Here is a 24500-nt window from a genome sequence, read left to right as displayed (position 1 = left end):
GGACAGTCACCTTGCGTTCTTCCGGACCTTTTCACAATTTCGTTGCGCATCTTAACTTTACATTGCGTGGTAAGTGCCGCAAGTTTTTGTATAATTATTAACTACACACTTAAATTCCAATCCTTGGCCATGCTTTCGTCCGACCATATTTTACAAAGAAGCTGATGCATGCTCCTTATCAGTTCTTCGCCGCCGTGTTTGAATAGCTCGGCCGGAAATCCATCGGCCCCTGCCGTTTTGTTGTTCTTCAGACGGGTAATTACTATTTGAACTTCTTCTTGGTCGGGCAATGGTTCGTCTGCTCCATCGTCATCGATTGGGGAATCGGGTTCGCCTTCTCCTGGCGTTGTGCGTTCACTGCCATTCAGCAGGCTGGAGAAGTGTTCCCTCCATAAATTAAGTATGCTCTGGGCATCGTTGACTAGATAACCTTTGGGGGTTCTACAAGAGTATGCTCCGGTCTTGAAACCTTCTGTAAGCCACCGCATTTTTTCGTAGAATTTTCGAGCATTACCCCTGTCGGCCAGCATATCAAGCTCCTCGTACTCACGCATTTCGGCCTCTTTCTTTTCTGCCGTACCACAATTCCCTTATACCGAGTTGTTGACGAGTGCTATCAGAGAGCAGGAGTGCAAGCCGAGTGGGAAATCGTTCGGCTGTCTGTTATGATTGCAGTTTCTCGACGTCGAACCTTCCTTATGTTTGTTGGCGTGCGTTTTTTTCTGCACAGAGGCGGGTGCGAATATTGGCTGCAACAAGACAGTGGTCCGAGTCGATGTTAGGACTTCGGAGCGTACTGTTTTCTCTTGTGCTGGAATCTAGTACTCCACGTAACCATATTTCAGGCTCCGGCGAAGTCAATCAGCCTCAACACATTTGGGGATGTTTCCTCAAAGATACCTTCTTTGCCCACCCTGGCGTTAAAGTCGCTAAGCACGATTTTGATACCGTGGCGAGGGCAGCTATCATTGGTGCGCTCCAAGCGCTCATAGAAAGCATCTTTCGTCACATCATCCTTCTATTCCGTCGGGGTGTGGGCGCAAATCAGCGATATGTTGAAGAACCTCTTAACTTGCGCTCCTTTATATGGCCACTGTAGTAAATGCCACAAGGACCCACTCGTGTCTGTCCTTGTCCCGTCCATCGCATTTCTTGGACGGCGGTGATGTCAGCCTTTATTTTCACGAGGACATCAACCAGCTGGGCAGCGGCACCTTCCCAGTTAAGGGACCGGACATTCCAGGTGCATGCCCTCAAATCGTAGTCCTTATTTCGTTTGCCATGGTCGTCCTCAAAAGGGGGGTCTCTCATCCGAGGCTGTCGTTTAGTTTTCATTGGTACCGTTTTGTACGAGGCGGGTCCCAAACCCAGCGCACAACCCTATGTAGGGGATATTTCGCCTCCTCACTTTAGCTCGCTTTCGAACGGATGTTCTTAGGCTACCCAGAGGATACTTGGTCAAAGACCGGAAGTCGTGAGCTGCTTGAGTCATATGTAAAAGAATCGTTTCTGGCCACTCCCAAGTGAATGGCGACCAGAGAACTTTCCTCACTTGCGTGAACTTCTACACATGACTCCATCCTCCATTTTATTATATATTTTTATATTTACTGATCATTTTATTCATTTGCAACTTTCCTTGTTTATATGCTACTGGAGTGACTTTGTTTTGACTTCGTTCACGGTTGTTTTATTATTTGCGATTGATGCACGAGTAATCTCTAGTCTTGTAGAGTGTAAGCTGTAAGTATATTTTTATTAAATAAACTTGCATTTATTTTATACTTTTTCATTTATTTTACAGATAAAATGCCGAAAACAACCAGCAATTGGAGAAAATGTGTTGTTGGCTGCAACGAGGGAGGAATAACATTTAGTTTTCCAAACAGTGGAACGGACCTCGAACGGTGAGTGAAAACCCATAAATAGTGCAAAAAGTGTTTGTGAATTTGTGAAAAATTTCGATGAAATCAGTGTTTCGATTGAGCAATGAAAATAGTAATTTGGGATAATAAAATTGAATTTCCTTGTGTTTTTAAATGTGATGTGCTGAACAAGTAGAGCGCGACAGACTGCAAGCGACATCTGTCAAATATTAAAATACACACGTTCTTATGGACACAGTTATGTAGTCGTGCAGCTGCCACAATAACTGTGTCCATAAGAACATGTGTATTTTAATATTTGACAAATGTCGCTTGCAGTCTGTCGCGCTCTATTTGTTCAGAGCGTAACTGTCAATTTATTGCCATTGCCGTTAATTAGTTAAATAAATTATTTTAAAGTAAAGATTGATAATTGAATATTTATGATAGTTACAAAAAAAGTCGTACTTTAAATATTCATTAAATATACACTTTTTGCACTATTATTATTATTATTATTATACATATTTTATAATTAAATGTTTGCGTTTTTGTATTTTGTTTTGTTTCTTATAATAGTGTTTCCGATGAAACACCTAAACATATTTTTGCTTGTGAGCGGCATTTTTCGGCAAAAATGCGCCTTGAAAAGCGATTGCGTTCGGGGGCCGTTTCCGATATAAATTTAAGAGTTGAGCCTACATTTGACGTCCCAAATTCCGAATTAAAAAATACAATTTTATTGGGTCTAGAAGATTTTGCTCCCCAAGTTGAAGAAGCTGTCTCAAATGCACAAAATGCATCGAGGCAGCTTTTTCCAAGTATTGAAAATTAAATTGAAGATGGAATTTTAGAGCCTCTTCCATTTTTTGAGGAGGATGTATCTTTTAATTTTGATAAGGCCGCGCAAACAGGTAGGGGCCTGACCGCAGGTACAGAAAGGAAGAAGAAATTGAGGGAAGAGAATAGGGTTTTGAAAATAAAGTTAGATCAAAAAGAGCAGGAAAATAGAAGTTTAAAGGCCCAGTTAGTTGAAATGGCCGCAGAGTTAGAAAGATGTAGGGAACAGCTAAGGAATGGCTCATTTAGGGAACAGTCAGACCCTCTTTCTTTAGTTTGTAGTAAAGTTCCTCCTCAGTTAGGTGCTTGCATTAGGAGTAGTTTTATAAATAGTAATCGCCGTACCCATGGTCGGCGATATGACAATTTTTTGAAAACGATAGCTTTGGTTGTATTTTTGCTATCGCCAGTTGCTTATCGGCACTTAAAGCACCAATTAGATTTTCCATCCGAAAGTACTTTGGAAAACTTTGTTACAGACTGGCCGCTTTTCCCAGGTTGCAACCAAAGTAGCATAAAATCGTTAGAGATTAGGAGTAGGGGATTCACTTTCGAACAAAAGTTCGTGTCAGTTTCATGTGATGAAATGTCACTGAAATGTCATTTGCAGTATGATAGGAAATTCGATAGGGTGATAGGAATTGAGGATTATGGCAATGAAAATCGCACTTCTAGATTAGCAACCACTGCAATGACTATAATGGTGCAAGGTATAGGTGGAGAGCCTATTTTTCGTAAAAGGTTCCTGCAAAGGGGATGTCCTCAAGAAATACATTCTTGAAGCCATTACCCAACTGCAACATATAGGACTAATTCCTTGCCATTTTGTTTGCGACCAGGGCACCAATTTTCAGAATTTCGCTAATTTGTTAGGTGTTTCAGCGTCACGGCCTTTTTTAATGTTAATGGCAAGGAAGTGTATTTTTTTACGATAGCCCACATTTGATAAAAAGTAGTCGTAACTGTTTACAAAATGTAAAAAATACGGTTTTCTTTAAAAATAGACGGGTAAGTTGGTCGGATATTTTTCATTTTTTTGAAACCGACTCTAAGTCGAGTTATCGGTGTGCGCATAAATTAACCGATGCTCATATTTATCCAAATACCTTCCAAAAAATGAAGGTTAAATTCGCGTCTCAAGTATTGAGTAATACGGTCGCTTCTGGTATGTTGTCCCTATATAGCTCGGGAGCCTTAAGCTCGAAAAGTAGGAGCTTTATTAATACCGCGGAATTCGTTTCGTTTTTTAATAAATTATTTGATATTTTAAATAGCAGTTTCGTTGAGGCTGTTGTACCCACTAAAAAGTGTTTGTAGCTTCCCCTAAACAATTAGACTTTTTAAATGAGGCAGAACAAGTTTTAAAAACTATTCGGGTCGTAGACGAATTAGAAAGCAACACAACCAATAATTTTAGTTTTATAAAGGGGTGAGTGTTAAATATTAACAGTTTAAGACGATTGTGGCGATTTTTGTCACACTCGGGGTTTCCGTACTTGAAGACGAGACGACTATGTCAGGACAGTTTAGAACATTTTTTTGGGCAGATTCGAAGCAGAGGAGGTACTAGAGTAACGCCCTAAATGTTCTCTAGTTTGTTTAGGAAATCGTGGGGCTTACGTTACGTAAACGTCGTAACAAAAGGAAACTGTGAGCTGCCTTTAGAACCTGATGCTACAGTAATTTCGGAACATAGTAATAATGTTCTACGTAATGTGTGTAATGATTCACTATTGAATGACCTTTCTTGGCAGGATTTTCAAGGTCTACCACGGCCTGAACACTCCCTCGTTAGATCAATAACATTAGATAGGAGTTTAGAAATTAATTTTTTTAAAGAAAATGCATTTAGCTACTTTTGCGGCTATTTTTATTTAAAAATTTTCAAACTGCACACATGTTCCCTGCCTTTACCATATTTAGGAGATGAAATTCCTTCGGACGAATTCATCTTCATGCATCAAAATCAAATAGACAAATGCAATTTAGTGAAGCCGCCTGAGGATTTTATTGCATTTGTAAAAATTTTGAAAACCAGATTTTTAGAAGAACTCGACAGGAATTGTCATAAAATAGGAATAGGAGATATTCTTTTTAATAAAATGGAAGATGTTAGGCCCTTTTTGTGTTGTGATAATTGTGACCCAAAAATAGTTATAGCCCTTTTTATTAGAATTAGAAGATATTTCTTAACTAAATTTTTAAATAAAGACCTTTCTGTCCCTAATTTTAAAAATAAAATTTTGTGTGTTTCACACCTATAGGTTTCAATTTTTTTTTTTTATTTTTTAGTGGTTACAATATGCGAACTCAAACTTACGATAGAATATAAAAAAGTAAAAATTTTTTAAACAGGTAGGATAAAGAGGCTCTAAAATTAGAAAGCAATTTTTTTTAACAAAAATTAGAATTTTTATTCGTTATATGTATTCATTTATCGTTTTGTTTTTTTCGTTATATAATGAATTGTTATCGATTTGTTTTTTTTTATGTAAATAAATTTTTAATGGGCGATATAGGCCTAAAGGGGAACCGAGCACCCAAAACTAACTTCGGTAACGCGCCGTTTTGCATACCTCCTGGGTGATGTGGAAAGTGCAATTGGGCATTTTAATTTAAATTCCCAAACGGAAAATGTTATAAAAAACGCTTATTTTGAGGCGCTCTCACACTGGAATAAGTTGGGCATCCCATTATTCCTGATTTCGAGTATCTGTCTATGCAAGATAAGTACATGGTATTATTTTTATGGAATACTATACATCCGTTTGTATTAAGGTACCGATGCCTTCTGGTATTGGGGTCTTTCCGTATATTTGTTTTGTTTGGTGTCTCCCGTGTTTTGTTTTCTTTGCATATTGAGCATATTTTTGCCAGTTTTTGTGCGTCATCTTTTAATATGGTCCAACAGCATGTTTCCAATATCTCTTTAATATAATTAATAGCTTTTTTATGAGCTCTTTCGCGTGCGTGTCTCAGTATTTCGTCTCTTTCTTCTAATACTCTGATATCTTTTAACACGATTTGAGAGTGATAAACGTTTCATTTATAATGTCGTGTATTTTATACCAATTTTCTAGTTATGCATGAAAGGCTGTGGTGGTACTAGGTTTCATTATCTTTTTTAGTGTATTTATTAGCTCGTCTTGTGTTGTGAAATTTATTGCAAATCTTTCATGTTTGGAAAAGATATCGGTATGTATTGATATAATTTCGTCAGATTCTTTAATTATAATTTGCGTTTTAAAAATGATTTAATGATGCTATAACATCTTTTTTCTTTCATTGGGGCGTAGGTTTCTGCTGAATGAGACTCATTTGAAGTTGTATTAATTTGTATGTATTTGTAAGTGCGTCTGCAGCTATATTCTGTAATCCAGGTTTATACTTTAATGCGGCTCCATATTCTTCGATCAGATTCTTCCCTCGTTTTAATTTGGTACTTGGATTTTTTTCAGAAATGAAAAAAAAATTAATAACTGTTGGTCCGTATATATGGTTAAATCTGCTATTCCGTATAGGTAATCCCTGAGTTTCTGGAATGCCAGCATCCTTTTCATTAGTAGAGTAGTTTTCTTCAGTTTACTATAAGTCAATGTTCGTGATATAAATGGTTTAGGTGTTTTTCCCCGGGCTAACACTGCTCTTATTGCATAGTTACTAGCGTCTGTGGTAAGTTCAAATCTCTTTGTGAAGTCGGGTTGATGCAGTTCCACCTGCTCCTTAAGTTTACTTTTTAGAATAAACATGGTTTTAATACCTTCCTCATCTAAATTTATTTTTACTTTAAACTGTTTTTTTTTATATGCAAGGTGTTTACCAAACTAAAAAGGACGTTTTGAATCTAGCGCTCCCTGTAGGCGCCATCTATATGTCGACTGGTGCGTTAGAATTTGCTATCTTTATCGATTGTACAGTGAGAATTTCATTACATTTTAATGATTGGAAGTGAAGTTATTGTGTTTTAAGTGTCAGTATGTTTGTGCTATCGGTGCGAAAATGAGCTTCGAACAAAGAGCCAACATTAAATTTTGTTTTAAAATTGGTAAAACTTTTACCGAAACGTTTCAATTGATGAAAAAAATGTATGGCGATGATTGCCTATCCCGTAGCAGAGTGCACGAGTGGTTTCACCTTTTCAAAGTGGTCGTGAGGACATAAATGACGATCAACATGTTGGCCAATCAAAATCCGTGATCATCGGAAATTCAATCGAAGCTGTGCGTGAATTCATCAAAAATCAGCCGAAATCATCATTGAAATTCAAGGAAATGGAATTGAACATCTCCAAAACATCGATTTATCGCATTTTGACCGAACATTTGGGCTTACGAAAGGTGTGTGCACGGTTTGTTCCGCACAAATTGACTGACGGCCAAAAATTGCTCAGAATCAAACATTCGAAGGACGATTATTTGACCAAAAATCACATTTTAACCATTAACCACTCCCCGTATTCACATGATATGGCACCGTGCGACTTCTTTCTTTTCGGAAAAATACATTTGCCATTGAATAGAAAGCGTTATGAAGACGTAGAGGCCATTCAAAAGGTTTGCACTGGCGTACTGGCGGCCATACCGACCAACGAGATAAAACACTCGTTCGACATGCTTTTGGACCGTGCAAAAAGCTGTATTGAAGCAAAAGGAGACTATTTTGAATAAAATAAATTGATTTTGCCGAAAAAACCATTTGTTCTGTTTTTCTTAAAGTCCTGTTTACTTTGGAACGAACCTTGTATTACCATTTTCTCCTTGCAAATAAGCAGTTAATGGCTTTGTTATTTCGGTAAAGCCTTTAATAAATTTCCTGTAATACGTTATACTACATGTTAATCGTAAAAATAATCGAAATTCCTTTAATGATTCTTGAAGTTTATATCTATCTATGGCTTCCTTTTTCTTTGGATCTACCGTGATTCCACCGTTTTTGATAATATGACCTATGAATTCTTCCTGTCTCTTGAAAAAACGTAATTTTTCATCTGACGAAGAAATTCGTATTTCGCACTATTTATTGAGAAGGCTGTTTTTCCCCTATCTTGACCTCTGATCCTGATTTGATGAAATCCTGATTCTAAATCGATAGTGGTGTGATAGTTTGCTTTTCCTGATTCAATTTATGAAAACCTATGACGTCTTATTTCTTTTCCCTCGTCAGCGTCGTTCGCTTTTTTGATGCAGTCCATATTGGTTAATTATAGGGACTTCCGCTCGGTTGTATAATCTTATTTTCTAATATTTTATCTATTTCTGCTTTCACAAATTCTCTATCGGACTGTGGATATGGGTTTTGTCTAATCCAGACAGGCTCATTAGTTTCCGTTCTAATTTCTGCTTCTACTTTTGTAGTATATGGTAATTCATTATTTTAGTTATTTAGCATTTAGTTCCTGCTTTTTCGCCCATCTTATAGTTAATTCTTTCTGGTACAGACGCCTTAAAAAAACTTATCGAATAGTCGAACAAATTTACTGTGGCTTTCATTTGCCATAATCCTTCCACACCTAAATATGAGGTCAAAATCTTTAATTCGCTTATTTGTCGATCCCTAATACGTTAATTTCTCTTTTATGTGCAGTAATTGAGCTACCGTGCATGGTGCTTGTTTTTAATTTTTTTGTAAATTAATTCTACTTGCGTATAGGTGGTTTTTACTTACTTAATTTTTTGTTGAACCCGTGTAGGTACACATACTGGATCGTTCGCTGTAGTGTGACTAACACATACCTTTTTATAAAAATGTTTGTGTATTGAAGTTGCAGGATGCTGGTTCGTTGTAACTACATTGCTAAATATCTTGTTGGTTTTCTGAAATTTGATTCAATTTTGCATCTTTGGTTCGTTGATTGTTGTACGATTCTTCCTTGTTGCGTTTTCTAAAGCGATTCACTGTATTACAAATTGAATTGAAGTGTTGCTGCTGTGGCTGACTATACTGCTGTTGATTTGCATTTGTAGATCGCCTGTATTGAGCTGATGAGTCAATCTCCATTGGTTCCACAGGTGGTTGAGAGACTTTTGGTTTGAAACCATCTGGCGAGTTGACTGTACTGATTATTATGCTGATCGGTTATACTGTTGCTATGATGAAGGTTGATATCTTGTTGCTAGAGTATAAGCGTCGCTGATATTACTAAAGTTGAATTGATATATGGCGTTGCGTATGGCTATGGCTATATTTTTAATTCCAATCGTGAATGTTTTCACTGCCTTAGTTTGGGCTTCATTTATTCTGAATATTCTAATTGATGGATCTTTGTATTCCCTAGGTATTTTGGTAATATTAAATTTAAATCCTGGGACAATTTCCCATTGAATTCCTTATTGATAGAGGACCTTGTCGGAGTGTATTCATATGTTCCTCTAGAATATAGAGTGGTCGTTGATCAGTATATACTCTGTCCAATTGATCAATTATGGCTTCATACATAAAGGGTACTCCATGATTTGACAGGATTTCGACCACTTTATTGTCGATTTTTTGTCTTCATACTGCTTACCTCTATATTGTTTCACTTTCGAATGGTTTTAATACTGCTTACCTCTATATTGTTTAATTTTCGAATGATGTTAAACTACCCATGATGTCGGTGATTTGATCACGCCAGTTCTTATACTTTGGCTGTATCCCAGGGAATTCGGGGATTTTATTAAACATAATCAATTCGATGTGTTGCTTTCTCTTATATCTAAGTATTGCTACTTCTGGAGAATATCTCGGTGCGAGGATATTCTGTTCGATGGAGTCATGTGTAGAAGTTCACGCAAGTGAGGAAAGTTTTCTAGACCAAGTATCCTCTGGGTAGCCAAAAAATATCCGTTTGAAGGCGAGCTAAAGTGTGAAGGCAAAATATCCAAAGGGTTGTGCGCTGGGTTTGAGACCCGCCACGTAAAAAACGCCCCCAATGAAAAGCAAAAAACAGCCTCGGAAGAAAAACACCCCTTTTGATGGCCCTGAGCTTAAACAGTTCTCCTCAGTGTTCGAGGAGTACCTTACTTTGATTCTCCCTGTGTAGCGTTTGAGTTTTTAATGCCTTTGAGCAGAATGGTGTCTCTTGGAAAATTTTGGGATTTTGTGTTTCGGAAGATGCGGTTGGAACTAAACCCTTGACTTTAGGGTATTTTGGGAAAGTTATTGAAGTCTCTTGTGGCAATATACGCAATTGAATTTGCTTTCGCAATTATGAAAATTGGGTGGATAGGACAAACAGTTTGAACAGAGTGTTTCTGATCTGACAAAGTTGTTCCTTTCAGTAACATTCAATTTTTAAAACTTCTCATTCTTCATAGTCCGCATGACATATGTTTATTTTGTTCAGATGTGAACGATTGTGTTTTCAAAAAACTTCTATTGAAGCTTCGATTTAGTTCGTGTTGAACGTTTTTAGTTCTGTCTATTTTTTTGTCTACAATTTCCGTAATTTCATATTAGGTAGTTAAGAAATCTTTCATTCCCTCAAAAACAACGATTTTTCTGGTAATGCCGCGGTATGCTCCGTTTACAAGTATGGGGTCCCAATTGTCTGAGGGAATATTCTGTGTCGATAGAACTGACAAACAATTTGAAACATTAGACTTAAAATTTATAAATTCTTTACTTGTTTCTTTCTGGATTTTTGGTAAATTCATTAATATGGTCCCTTGCTTATCAACCAATATTCATTCTTTCTCGTATCGTTCTTTTAGAGCTTTCCAAGCTAAATGGAAATTGTATTAATTTAATGCGAGCTATTTGACTATTACGCCTGATTGACCTATTGTTTTGTATCGGAGGTGATACAATTTTTGATTTTTTAGAAAAGATTTTGAATCTTCAGAGTTTGGGCTCATTTAGTAGTAATAATAATTAATAATAGTAAAATATATTTTTCAGTGTAAACTGATAAATGTAAAAAACCGAAAACTCTTTTACGTAAATAAGTGTTTTTATTTCCGATTTAACGATTTAATTATTAAAATACGCGTTTATCGTTTTTATTTGATTTTTTATATATATGCAATAATATTATTATTATATTGATTATTATTATTCTTCTTCTTCTTAATTGACGTAGACACCGCTTACGCGATTATAGCCGAGTTAACAACAGCGCGCCAGTCGTTTCTTCTTTTCGCTACGTGGCGCCAATTGGATATTCCAAGCGAAGCTAGGTCCTTCTCCACTTGGTCCTTCCAACGGAGTGGAGGTCTTCCTCTTCCTCTGCTTCCCCCGGCGGGTACTGTGTCGAATACTTTCAGAGCTGGAGTGTTTTCATCCATCGGGACAACATGACCTAGCCAGCGTAGCCGCTGTCTTTTAATTCGCTGAACTATGTCAATGACGTCATATATCTCGTACAGCTCATCGTTTCGTGCGATATTCGCCGTGGCCAATGCGCAAAGGACCATAAATCTTTCGCAGAATTTTTCTCTCGAAAACTCGTAACGTCGACTCATCGGTTGTTGTCATCGCCCAAGCCTCTGCACCATATAGCAGGACGGGAATTATGAGCGACTTATAGAGTTTAGCTTTTGTTCGTCGAGAGAGGACTTTACTTTTCAATTGCCTACTCAGTCCGAAGTAGCACCTGTGGGCAAGAGCAATCCTGCGTTGGATTTCCCGGCTCACATTGTTGGTGGTGTTAACGCTGGTTCCTAAATAGACGAAATTATCTACAACTTCAAAGTTATGACTGACAACAGTGACATGAGAGCCAAGTCGCGAGTGCGACGACTGTTTGTTTGATGACAGGAGATATTTCGGTTTGCCCTCGTTCACTGCCAGACCCATTTTCTGTGCTTCCTTGTCCAGCCTGGAGAAAGCAGAACTAACGGCGCGGGTGTTGAGGCCGATGATATCAATATCATCGGCATACACCAGCAGCTGTACACTCTTATAAAAGATGGTACCTTCTCTATTTAGTTCTGCAGCTCGAACTATTTTCTCCAGAAGCAGGTTGAAGAAGTCGCACGATAGGGAGTCGCCTTGTCTGAAACCTCGTTTGGTATCGAACGGCTCGGAGAGGTCCTTCCCGATCCTGACGGAGCTTTTGGTGTTACTCAACGTCAGTATACACAGCCGTATTAGTTTTGCGGGGATACCAAATTCAGACATCGCGGCATAAAGCCAGCTCATTTTCGTGCTGTCGAAAGCAGCTTTGAAATCGACGAAGAGGTGGTGTGTGTCGATTCTCCTTTCACGGATCTTTTCCAAGACTTGGCGCATGGTGAATATCTGGTCGGTTGTTGATTTTCCAGGTCTGAAGCCACACTGATAATCTTTCACACAATACGCTCGAAAGAACCTTATATGCGATGTTGAGGAGGCTAATCCCACGGTTTGCGCAGATTGTGGGGTCTCGTTTTTTATGGATTGGGCATAGCACACTTAAATTCCAATCATTGGACTGCTTTCATCCGATCATATTTTACAAAGAAGCTGATGCATGCTCCTTATCAGTTCTTCGCCGCCGTGTTTGAATAGCTCGGCCGGCAATCCGTTGGCCCCTGCCGCTTTGTTGTTCTTCAGGCGGGCAATAGCTATTCGAACTTCTTCATGGTCGGGCAATGGAACGTCTGCTCCATCGTCATCGATTGGGGAATCGGGTTCGCCTTCTCCTGGCCTTGTGCATTCACTGCCATTCAGCAGGCTGGAGAAGTGTTCCCTCCATAATTTAAGTATGCTCTGGGCATCGGTCACTAGATCACCTTTAGGGGTTCTACAAGAGTATGCTCCGGTCTTGAAACCTTCTGTAAGCCGCCGCATTTTTTCGTAGAATTTTCGATCATTAGCCCTGTCGGCCAGCTTATCAAGCTCTTCGTACTCACGCATTTCAGCCTCTTTCTTTTCTGTCTACAAATGCGTCTCGCTTCCCTTTTCAACTCTCGGTATCTATCCCATCCCGCACGCGTTGTGGTCGATCGTAACGTCAGCACGATCGTAGGCAGCCTGTTTTCTCTTCGCTGCGACACGGCACTCCTCGCCGTACCTGCTGTTCTTTTGCACTTTCCGAAAACCAATGGCTTCGGTTGCACCTGTCCATAAGGAATTTGAAATGCCGTCCCACAGTTCCTTTATACCGAGTTGTTGACGAGTGCTCTCAGAGATTAGGAGTGCAAGCCGAGTAGAAAATCGTTCGCTGTCTGTTGTGATTGCAGCTTCTCGACGTCGAACCTTCCTTGTGTTTGTTGGCGTGCGTTTTTTGCTGCACAGAGGCGGGTGCGAATCTTGGCTGCAACAAGATAGTGGTCCGAGTTGATGTTAGGACCTCGGAGCGCACGCACATCTAAAACACTGTAGACGTGTCTTCCGTCTATCAGCCTCAACCCATTTGGGGATGTTTCGTCGTGGAGGCTGAATTTACCGACCGTAGTGCCAAATATACCTTCTTTGTCCACCCTGGCGTTAAAGTCGCCAAGCACGATTTTGACATCGTGGCGGGGGCAGCTCTCATAAGTGCGCTCCAACACTCATAAAAGACATCTTTGGTCACATCGTCCTTCTCTTCCGTCGGGGCGTGGGCGCAAATCAGCGATATGTCGAACATCGCTTTGATGCGGATTGTGACTAGACGTTCATTCACCGGAGTGAATGATAGTACTCGGCGACGGAGTCTCTCTCCCACCACGAATCCAACACCAAACTTGCGCTCCTTTATATGGCCACTGTAGTAAATGTCACAAGGACCTACTCGTCTCTGTCCTTGTCCCGTCCATCGCATTTCTTGGACGGCGGTGATGTCAGCCTTTATTTTTGCGAGGACATCAACAGGCTGGGCAGCGGCACCTTCCCAATTAAGGGTCCGGATATTCCAGGTGCATGCCCTCAAATCGTAGTCCTTATTTCGTTTGCCATGGTCGTCATCAAAAGGGGGGTTTCTCATCCGAGGCTGTCGCTTACTTTTCATTGGTATTGTTTTTTACGTGGCGGGTCCCAAACCCAACGCACAACCCTATGTAGGGGATGTTTCGCCTTCTCACATTAGCTCGCCTTCGGACGGATGTTCTTAGGCTACCCAGAGGATGCTTGGTCAAAGACCGGAAGTAGTGAGCTGCTTGAGCCATGTGTAAAAGAATCGTTTCTGGCCACTCCCAAGTGAATGGCGATCAGAGAACTTTCCTCACTTGCGTGAACTTCTACACATGACTCCATCAATTATTGTTATAAGTTATATTTTTTTTTGGTTTTCGCGGACTTATTTATGTGCCCTCGTATGTACACTCGTAAGTACAGGGATTAATATCCATTGTACATACATATGTGTCTGCACGCAATGTGCTATAAGTATGTATAAAGTATACCTGCTTGTTTTTGGTTTGCAAAATACAAGGGGTATTGCTTGGAAGAATTTGCCAATGCTGACTTTGAATATATGTATATATGTATGTATATTTGTTCATATATTTTTTTATTTGTACCGGACCGTGTATATATGCAATATACGAGTAAATGCTCGATTATTCTTGCAAATTTTAAAATTTTATTACTGTTTCTTAAGTTTAATTGTCCCCTTTGCTATATATGTATTAGACCTCTGCATGAATGCACCCATAACGGCAAATGGATTACTTATTCTAGAAGTGGGCACACTTCGTTTTCTGCACAGTATAATTGAGTGAGAGTGAAAAGGGAAATATTGACTGTATTGACAGGCAGTGTTTCCACTCACTCCATAGTTGTACAGCTGTTAATGAGTACAGCAAAATTGGTGTGCAGTTAAGGCACTGTACAGTGTTTTGGTGTGCGGTTTACTTACTGTACAGTGAGAGAATCTTCATAACTGGTATGTCATATGCAACAATAAGATAAAAAACCATTGGTTTTATTTTTTCGGTGAAAATGTATTTATTATAAAACAAAGAGCTTAGCAACTAATAATATTTTAATTCAAAGTAATTATATTAATTATTTTATGATTCACATGATTCTATATTTAATTCATTAATATTAGAATGGAGAAACGTTGTATTGTTTACCAAGTCTTCAGTGGTGGCAATTTTTAAGCGCTTTTCGCTGATTAAATTTTTTGCTACAGAAAAAACCTTTTCAGGTGCTGCCCTGCTCGCCGGAGCTGCTAATATCTTGCAGCTAATTTGTTCCTTTTCTAAATCTGTGAACTTTGTCACTTTATTTGTGGGTGGAAATAAAAATAGGACAATGTTATAAAATTTGTTTAAATTATCATGAACTATGGAATCTAAATATTTTAAAAGTGAAAAGTTGCATTTTTGTTTAATTTCAATGTCATTGTCTTTTGGAGTGGATATTTTTTTTAGGTTATTAATGTGTGGAATAGTCAAATGCAATGTTGAATAATTTTTACCCTCCAGCTTTTTCGAACAAGCCTCAAACGAAGCAAGAAGTTTCGCCAGTCCGCTAATATTAATTAAATTAATATCTTGAATTCTACATATTTCTTTTTTTAATCAAAATCTGAGAATTTTATTGCTACAAAAACTTACTTTTGCAGTTGTATAATAGCACACACAAACTGTCCTTATAATTTCGCTTGATACTGCTCGCTAGTACTCATTCACGAAGAGTACAACCATATACTGTTCTCACTCTAAGTGAGAACAATAAAAATGCTGTGCTACCTACTTCTGCCCTAAGAAGTATACTGTACAGCAGTGGTCGGCACAAGTTAAACTGTGACTGTGTTGGTGAGCACAAGCGAACTATTCCGCATGAGCATCCCAGTCGGAAATTGCGTGAATTGAAAAAAAAATTATCACTTATTGCTTTTCAATAAGAACATAAAAAAAGGTATTGCATATACAGTGTACATACGTGCATAGATACAAACTTAAATAAAACATTCAAAAATTCATTTGGATGTATGTATGTTATGTAACATACATAGTTACATACATAAAAATATAATAAAAAATATAAAAATAATTTGCATTTGCCTGCTTCAAATTCCGAAAATATATATACACATTATGATATTTCTGTGATAAAGTTATCAATACTAATATTTTTAGGGCAGTTTCTTATTAAAAGAATGTATTTTAAATGCGCTGAGGTCAGTTTGTTGCGTTGCTTTGAGCAAACGAACTTTAAGTCGGAAAAAATTTGCTCGCAAAAATATGTCGAAGGAAAAAGTGTTAAACACAAATAAGAAATTCTTTTTACATGAGGATAAAATGATTCATCCAAATGTTTCCAGAACTCCAAAATATTCGATTTATTTGAAACACACAATTCACTTCGCAATATTATTAACTCAGATTGGATTTCCAATTTGTATTTGCTAACATCGCAATCAAAGGGATCTTCAAAAATATCGATTAGTGGTTGAAAACAAGCAAAATCCTTAAATCTATCTTCAAAGTTATTAAACAGTGTTTCCAATATTGCAATATGATCATGTGATTTATTAACTTGTTTAAGTTTTGCATAAACAAAAACAGTTTTCGGAAAATGGGAATAATCATGCGACTGAATTTCATTTAACAGTAAAAATAATTTTGTTTTGAATTCATGCAGATTTTTTACCGCATCTCACATTCTTCTTTCCCTGCACATTCCTAATTGATCAGTACGTCGCGCTACAGTTCGTGGGGATAAAGAATAGTTTCAAATAATTCTATATTATGTTTCAATTTTTGTAAAATTTTTGTACACATTTGTTTAACAAATACCCCATCAGCAAAAGATCTGCCTTGTTTTACAATATCAAAGCTAATTAAGCATGAAATTTCTGTTTTTAATTTTTTATTTGAACGGCCTATATCCTCCAAGCTCTCGGTTTCCGTTAACCACCCTTTAATTCTTTGCAAAAAAATTGTTCTTTCTTCATTAAAAAGACGTTGTCTTTCTTCTTCACTTCGTTTTTTTAAATCATTGTGAAAATATTCGAAATGTCTTTTCAAAGCATAATTTCTGGTTTGTCTTTTTAATGTCTTAAAACACAAAATGCATTGCATTTCACCAAAAGCATTTTCAAGCATAATGTATGTCTCGCAAGGCATCTTTGCATTTAAGAAACAAAGCGCAACAGTCAAGCACGATGTTGATTCGTTGCCATGGATAATATGATACGAGAGTCTTTGATTCGAGAGAGAGCTGTCAAAACTCGCATTTTTTATAACATTTGTCAATGATGCCACTGCTGAAAAACATTATATTGAGTATGTAATAAATTATACAAAACACTAAATAAAACACTTTGAAAATGCATACATATATAAAAGCTAAAATGCAAAATCATTAATAAATTTACATAAACATTTATTTTGCCAAAATATGTTCGCACAGTTGAATGAAATTTCATTTCACACTAATATCGTCAAGTAATTATAACGCTTTACTTCTGGGATCCCGCCTTTTCTGAAATCAACTGTCAAAAATTCCCTGATCTCCTTAGCTGTCAAATAATCAGGGAACGCGTTTGAGGGAAAAATGAGAGCCAATGTGAGAGTCTCGTGTCATTTTATCCATGTCGTTGCTGTCTCGCCAACGACTAAACGATAGAGCGTAAGAATACGTGTGAAGTAAGAGGGCACAATTGTGCTATGAAATGCCGACCACTACTGTACAGCAAAGAATGAGTGCAGTATTTTTAAGAACACTACACTTATGTACAGGTCTATTAAGCTAGATATGGGTACATTCATGCAGAAGTCTAATATGTATGTATTAGAGTATACGTTCGCGTTCTTTTGTTATTGTAGGCGCGGTACGAATCGAAAAGAGGTTCACAATGAGCAAAGTTATAACCCTGACAGACGAGCAAAATTAATGCGCTTTAAGCAACGCTAATGCGCATTGAAATTTTATGGTGACAGACGGCAGACTTGTGCATTTGGACAGCTGATAGTGAAATTTGTTTATTTATTGAAACAAAAAGTGGAATGAATGTGTGTGAAAAAGTGAAGAATATTGGAAAAATGGATAGCAAAATGTGCGTTGTTTATTTTCTGCCATCTAAAAATATTAAAATTTTGTTTTTGTTAATATACTTGCACATTATTTAATTAGCAATATAAAAACTGTTTACCTCTGAAGCTGTAAACACAAACAAGGCGGCAGATTTCAAGCGACATCTGTCAAACAATAGCAAAAATCTGTCGTTTTTAACCAATGTTGCCTACTAAATTCAGCCAAATGCACGAAATTCTTGTGCATTACAAACGTGCATTCACATGGGTCAAATCCGCAAATAAATGTAAATTAAGCCCGCTAATGCATATTAGCGCTGTCGTCTGTCAGGGCTACATATTAACATCCTTACTTTAGTGGATACTTGAATTTAATTTTTTGTTTTATATTATTTTATATATGTATAGTGACGATATATGTAATTAAATTTTTCCCGTTTTGTACTGTTCAAACGGATTATATCAAATTTAAATCCGTTTGTTATCAGACATATGTACATATGTACATACATATCAATACATAGTATAAAATAAGGCCGATTTTTCTGCTTAATCTTTAAAACCACGCAACGGATTTTGATGCGGGTTTGTTCAATAGATAGAGTGATTGAAGAAGATTTATGTGTATGAAAACATCCATGAAATATTGTTACTGTTATTTTTGAGTTTTCTAATGTGATGTCGTAAATAATTAAATTTTTTCCGCTAACATTGCAAACGCAGGCTGAACCCTACGAGATTTATCAAGATAATGTACTAAGTATTGTACACATTGAAAAGGTCTACAAAAAACTCTGCGATGGTATCTCTTATGGATATCCCACAATAATATTTTTTTGTCATTTACTTTTTATGATAAATAATGGCTAAGCGATTTTAACCAATACAGCATTAATCGTTATCCAATTAAATACCCTAAACACATTGTTGATTTAATATAGATCGCATCTGATTTAAATGAATATTTTCGAAGATATTACAGATTTAAAAAATGCGAGACGTAGCGTTTGCGGCGGTACCGGCCGGCAGGGATGGCGGGAGCGTGCCTATAAATAGCGCGTCGGAGGCCGCGATTATACCTGTAGCACTTTGAGTTTAGCAGCGATCGGACGCGTTTATTATCGGAGCTTTCTGGTGAGGAATATTTAAACGGAAACGATGAAGTATATGCGTAATATTTCAAACCGATCTTTCCTCCAAAAAAATACAATTGCTAAATATTTGAAATAGTTGATAGTAATAGCACAGTGCAAAGGATTATATCTGGCTGAGTAATCAGTAGATTAATATTATTCCCCGTGCATCCGAAAAGACTGAGGTCATAACCTTACCAGTCAACTTTTTCGTCTTTTCATGATTGAAGACCGGTTCATCATGTGCAGTCCACATAATGTCGGTTGATTGGACTTCAGTGTGAAATGACGGAGCCGTTTTTCTATTGTCACACATCGACGCAAAAATTCGGTTTTTTTACGATTAAAGAGCACTCAAACACTCTTCAGAATCAGCAATTCGTTGTTTTTGTTAGATTATGAACTTGCGAGGCACCCACTATGCACAGAGTTTTCGACTCTTTATGGCGATCACTGCCTTCATTGATGGTAATTTCGCCTCTTTCGAACTTAGCAAATCTCTCTTCAATGGTTGATTTCCCTGGTGCAGAGCCCAAATTCAACAGAATTTTCCTCCAAAAACAATGCTTTATTAGCATGCGAAATGCTTTTATGATCCATGTTTTTTGTAAACCAACACAACTTGCTTCCATAAAATGCTATATCTCATAACTAATACGATAGTTATGATCTAAGTAATAGAAATCATATAGATGGTAGTAGTAGTATTATCTATGGGTCACCCACAGTAAAGCGTGAACGGGTCCTCTAGTAATAAATAAAAATGAAAAACGATACACCTACTTTATCCCGCCTCAATGGGGTTTTGGGGAAAAGTAAGTTTTTAGTTTGTAATGCTTCAGTGTTCCTTTGTGTGGTGCGCCGCATGCCTTGTTATTATGTTGAATTAAGGTGTTTTTATTGACCGATCGCGCCCGAATTACGTTTATGGGTTAGAGTTTAGATTTAGATTTAATTAAATAATAGCGTTCTTCCTTGTTTATTGAACCGTTTGTGGACTCTTATTTATTTAATAGTTTCTTTTATGTGCACATATTTATATATGTACATATATTGATCTTATTTTTTATAACTGTATTCCATATATATATATCTATATATAATTTTTTAAGCTATTGCATAGATTTTTACGCAGCTTCTGAGCGAGGGGACCGAATGCAGAAATTTCGTAACGGAAGTATGCCTGACGCTTAAAACGTCACACACAGGTGACGCTGTGTGGCGTAAAAAACACATTGCGGTGACGAAAAATGTTGCATACCACAAAGGCGGTAGTGTCTGGATGCAGGATGACTCATGAGCGAAATATTTTTTTTCTCTTTATTTAATAACAAACTCAAAATAAAATGCACAATCTATAACAAATATTTGAATGAAATATACACTATTTAACTTTAATAATTTAAAACATACTCCATTATTTGGTTGCTGCACGCTATAGATTTGAATTTTACCAATGGTCCAAATGATTTCTGTAATATTAAAGTTTTTAATTATACACACAACATTAAATTCACAATGCTTACCTTTTTCTCCTTGTTAACCTCTTTCGTTTTCTCTATATAAAAGAAATTAATAATATATATATATAAATTAGAAATGTTCGCTATGTACGCTATGAGCAATGTGGAGTCTCCACAAGCAATATGCACGGCAATGCAGCTATAAATTCTCTCTTGTCGAGATGCCTCGTAACAAATGTCCGCCATTGAACCCGCACCTTCTCTATACTTTACCACGGTAGATGACTTTACATTTTCTGGAATAAAATTTGTGTATAAAGTGTTTTTTGAATATTGAATATGAATGAACAAAGTGCATTTATTATTAACGAAGAAATAGTGGAAGAAAATGAGTGAGTACTCTATATACATACATTTTATTATTATCACAAATGCAGTATTATAAAGATAACCTAAATTTTTGATATTAAAATGAGCGATATTAAAGGTAGCCCTTTTATACACACAAACATACACACGCGTATAGTTTAAATTCTCAATTTAGATTCTAATATGTATATACATATATATATTTATAAATAAATTCATTCTTCATTATGTATATAACAGAAACCATCAAACCAAGCACATGTACTATTCAGTACCTTTGTTTTTGGTGTATAGATAATGCACATGAATGCCGCGCAAAGAAAGTATATATAAATGTATGTACATCGCGCGAAATTCGATAATCACTTCTTAATATTGTTATATTTTTATAAATGAGTAATTTTGTTTTGCTGTGTCATTACACTATTTATACCTAGATATTTTCATTTTATAGAGAAGAAAAGCGTAAAGAGGTAAAAAGAATAAAAAGAGAAAAAAATCATAATGTACGTCAAAGGGCATATTATCAGCGTCAGAAAGATTTGAAGAAAAATGAAGAAATAAAAATCATAAAAAAAGAAAAAGAAATAAAAATAATGAAAACAGTATCAAAATCAAAATCAAATGCTGAACGTCAAAGGAAATTTCGTCAACATAATGCAGAAAAATGAACATTGCGGTGACGAAAAATGTTGCATACCACAAAGGCGGTAGTGTCTGGATGCAGGATGACTCATGAGCGAAATATTTTTTTTCTCTTTATTTAATAACAAACTCAAAATAAAATGCACAATCTATAACAAATATTTGAATGAAATATACACTATTTAACTTTAATAATTTAAAACATACTCCATTATTTGGTTGCTGCACGCTATAGATTTGAATTTTACCAATGGTCCAAATGATTTCTGTAATATTAAAGTTTTTAATTATACACACAACATTAAATTCACAATGCTTACCTTTTTCTCCTTGTTAACCTCTTTCGTTTTCTCTATATAAAAGAAATTAATAATATATATATATAAATTAGAAATGTACGCTATGAGCTATGAGCAATGTGGAGTCTCCACAAGCAATATGCACGGCAATGCAGCTATAAATTCTCTCTTGTCGAGATGCCTCGTAACAAATGTCCGCCATTGAACCTGCACCTTCTCTATATATATAAATTAGAAATGTACGCTATGTACGCTATGAGCAATGTGGAGTCTCCACAAGTAATATGCACGGCAATGCAGCTATAAATTCTCTCTTGTCGAGATGCTTCGTAACAAATGTCCGCCATTGAACCTGCACCTTCTCTATACTTTACCACGGTAGATGACTTTACATTTTCTGGAATAAAATTTGTGTATAAAGTGTTTTTTTGAATATTGAATATGAATGAACAAAGTGCATTTATTATTAACGAAGAAATAGTGGAAGAAAATGAGTGAGTACTCTATATACATACATTTTATTATTATCACAAATGCAGTATTATAAAGATAACCTAAATTTTTGATATTAAAATGAGCGATATTAAAGGTAGCCCTCTTTTATACACACAAACATACACACGCGTATAGTTTAAATTCTCAATTTAGATTCTAATATGTATATACATATATATATTTATAAATAAATTTATTCTTCATTATGTATATAACAGAAACCATCAAACCAAGCACATGTACTATTCAGTACCTTTGTTTTTGGTGTATAGATAATGCACATGAATGCCGCGCAAAGAAAGTATATATAAATGTATGTACATCGCGCGAAATTCGATAATCACTTCTTAATATTGTTATATTTTTATAAATGAGTAATTTTGTTTTGCTGTGTCATTACACTATTTATACCTAGATATTTTCATTTTATAGAGAAGAAAAGCGTAAAGAGGTAAAAAGAATAAAAAGAGAAAAAAATCATAATGTACGTCAAAGGGCATATTATCAGCGTCAGAAAGATTTGAAGAAAAATGAAGAAATAAAAATCATAAAAAAGAAAAAGAAATAAAAATAATGAAAACAGTATCAAAATCAAAATCAAATGCTGAACGTCAAAGGAAATTTCGTCAACATAATGCAGAAAAATCTTACATGGAAATGTAAGTTGATTTAATAATAATAATATTTTTTATTTATTTTATTTATTTATTTATTTTTATTTATTTATTTAAAAAGAAATTGTAATATATGCTTCAATATTATTTAATTTAACGATTTCATAATTTTTTTACAGAAAAACACGAAAATTGTGTAGTAATGAAGATAATATCGTGCGATGTAGCGCTGTTGAAAATATAGAAAATGTAACGTTACAAGAAAATCAATTTCACAGCCAACAACTTCATATTTATGAACAGCGTAATGAATGCATTACTCCCGAAGTTATTCTACATAGAGACACAGGAATTCCTGGCGATGGTAATTGTCTATTCCACTCGCTCATAAGTGTTTTGCAACTTCAAATTGAGAGTTGTGACTTGAGAAATCAGTTACGCGATTCACCCTATTTAAACTCCTGCCACAATCCGCAAGAAGCATATAACATTCTATCAAGTAGTAATGATTACGGAGATTTGGATTGTTTGTACTTATTCTCTAAAATGTACAATCAAAATATTTGTGTACATTATTGTTTTTACAACATAACTACAACGAATGAAGACACTATCTTTTGTCATTTTAAAGCGAATGATACACAAAACTGGATTCATCTTCATCTTCGTGAACAACATTTCACACCTTTTTATGAAGTATCAGATTTATTTGAGACAGTACAAGACGCTACCCAAAATGAAGCCCATGGTGATGCCAATATTGAACTATATCGTGATAATTATGATGAAGATCCTACAGAAGATAACCATAACAATCATGAAAATGAAATTGAGATTGATAGAGAAGATCGAATTGGTGAAAATAATATGGATTTTATTGATGATGGCACTATTCCAGTTTATACAAATTATCGTAAACACAGTATAAGTCATATTGATTTTTATAACAAATTTACGAGTAATTTATTCGGTCATTCTTGTATTATTTGCGACAGACTATGGTGGAAAAGAGACTTGAAAAAGTCGACCAGTAAACATGAAAGTATTTTGAAAACAATATTGCAGGTAATTTAATTTTCACTCTATATTTTTCTTTCTATATTTTGATAATACGAATTTGATTTTTTTAGAATTACATACCTGGTGAAATTGTTCAAGTCTGCTCTACGTGTTATACATCTTTGCAAAACGAAAAAATTCCTCTCATGTCAACCTACAATGGTTTTGCATATCCGAAAATTCCATCACATTTACCAACGTTAAACCTTATCGAGCAACGGTTGATTTCCCCGAGAGTACCGTTCATGCAGATTCGTAGACTGAGACACGTTAATGGTCAGTATGGTATTTATGGACAGATAATTAATGTACCTGTTGAAGTTAATACAATGGTGAAACAATTGCCAAGAAACATTGAAGATGACCACTGCTTTTATGTGCATTTGAAAAAGAAGTTGATTCACAAAACTAGTTATGTCCACGGGCTTATAAATAAGAGCCATATTAAAGAGTGGTTATCGTATTTAGTATCTACGCCTCTTTATATTCATTATGACATTAAAATCGATGAATCTTTTTTTACTGGCAATGAACGTACTTCGCAATTGAATATGGATGAAATAAGTGAACATGTGCCAATTGAAGACAATTTAGTTGCGCAGCAACAAACTCTTTTGTGGAATGATGATTATTTTTTGAGTATAGCACCCGCTGAATATAACAGGCCAGTCAGTATTTTAATGGATGAACATGCGGAAGAACTATCTTTTCCGACAATCTACGGCGGTCAGTTTCGAACATACAGAGATGGTGTTATTGTTACTCCATTTATGCAAGCTACCAGCGAACTTCGGCGTACTGATAGGCGTGCTACTGACCCACAACACCTTTTATACATCGCTGTTAAA

General features: G+C 36.1%; 1 protein-coding gene and 1 long non-coding RNA gene across 3 annotated transcripts in view; both read right to left on the bottom strand.

Moving 5' to 3' along the window:
• Positions 1–24500, bottom strand: part of LOC120779436 (LIM domain-containing protein A) — a 699457-nt gene that overhangs the window by 248538 nt on the left and 426419 nt on the right. The window lies entirely within an intron of this gene.
• LOC120779442 lies at positions 19829–24196 on the bottom strand. 2 transcript variants are annotated; one of them, XR_005705659.1, is made up of 7 exons: positions 23734–24196; positions 21737–21881; positions 21506–21537; positions 21393–21451; positions 20323–20467; positions 20235–20266; positions 19829–20180 (listed from the first exon to the last, which is right to left on the bottom strand). It is a non-coding gene; the product is annotated as an uncharacterized LOC120779442 (long non-coding RNA). The 2 variants fall into 2 exon arrangements; XR_005705658.1 differs by lacking the exon at positions 23734–24196 and having other exon boundaries at positions 19831–20180; positions 21737–22527.

The sequence above is a fragment of the Bactrocera tryoni genome, unplaced genomic scaffold (assembly GCF_016617805.1).
Source record: "Bactrocera tryoni isolate S06 unplaced genomic scaffold, CSIRO_BtryS06_freeze2 scaffold_11, whole genome shotgun sequence".
Lineage (NCBI taxonomy): Eukaryota > Metazoa > Arthropoda > Insecta > Diptera > Tephritidae > Bactrocera > Bactrocera tryoni.
Note: the sequence above shows the minus strand (reverse complement) of the source record. Positions and strands in the feature narration are given on the sequence as shown.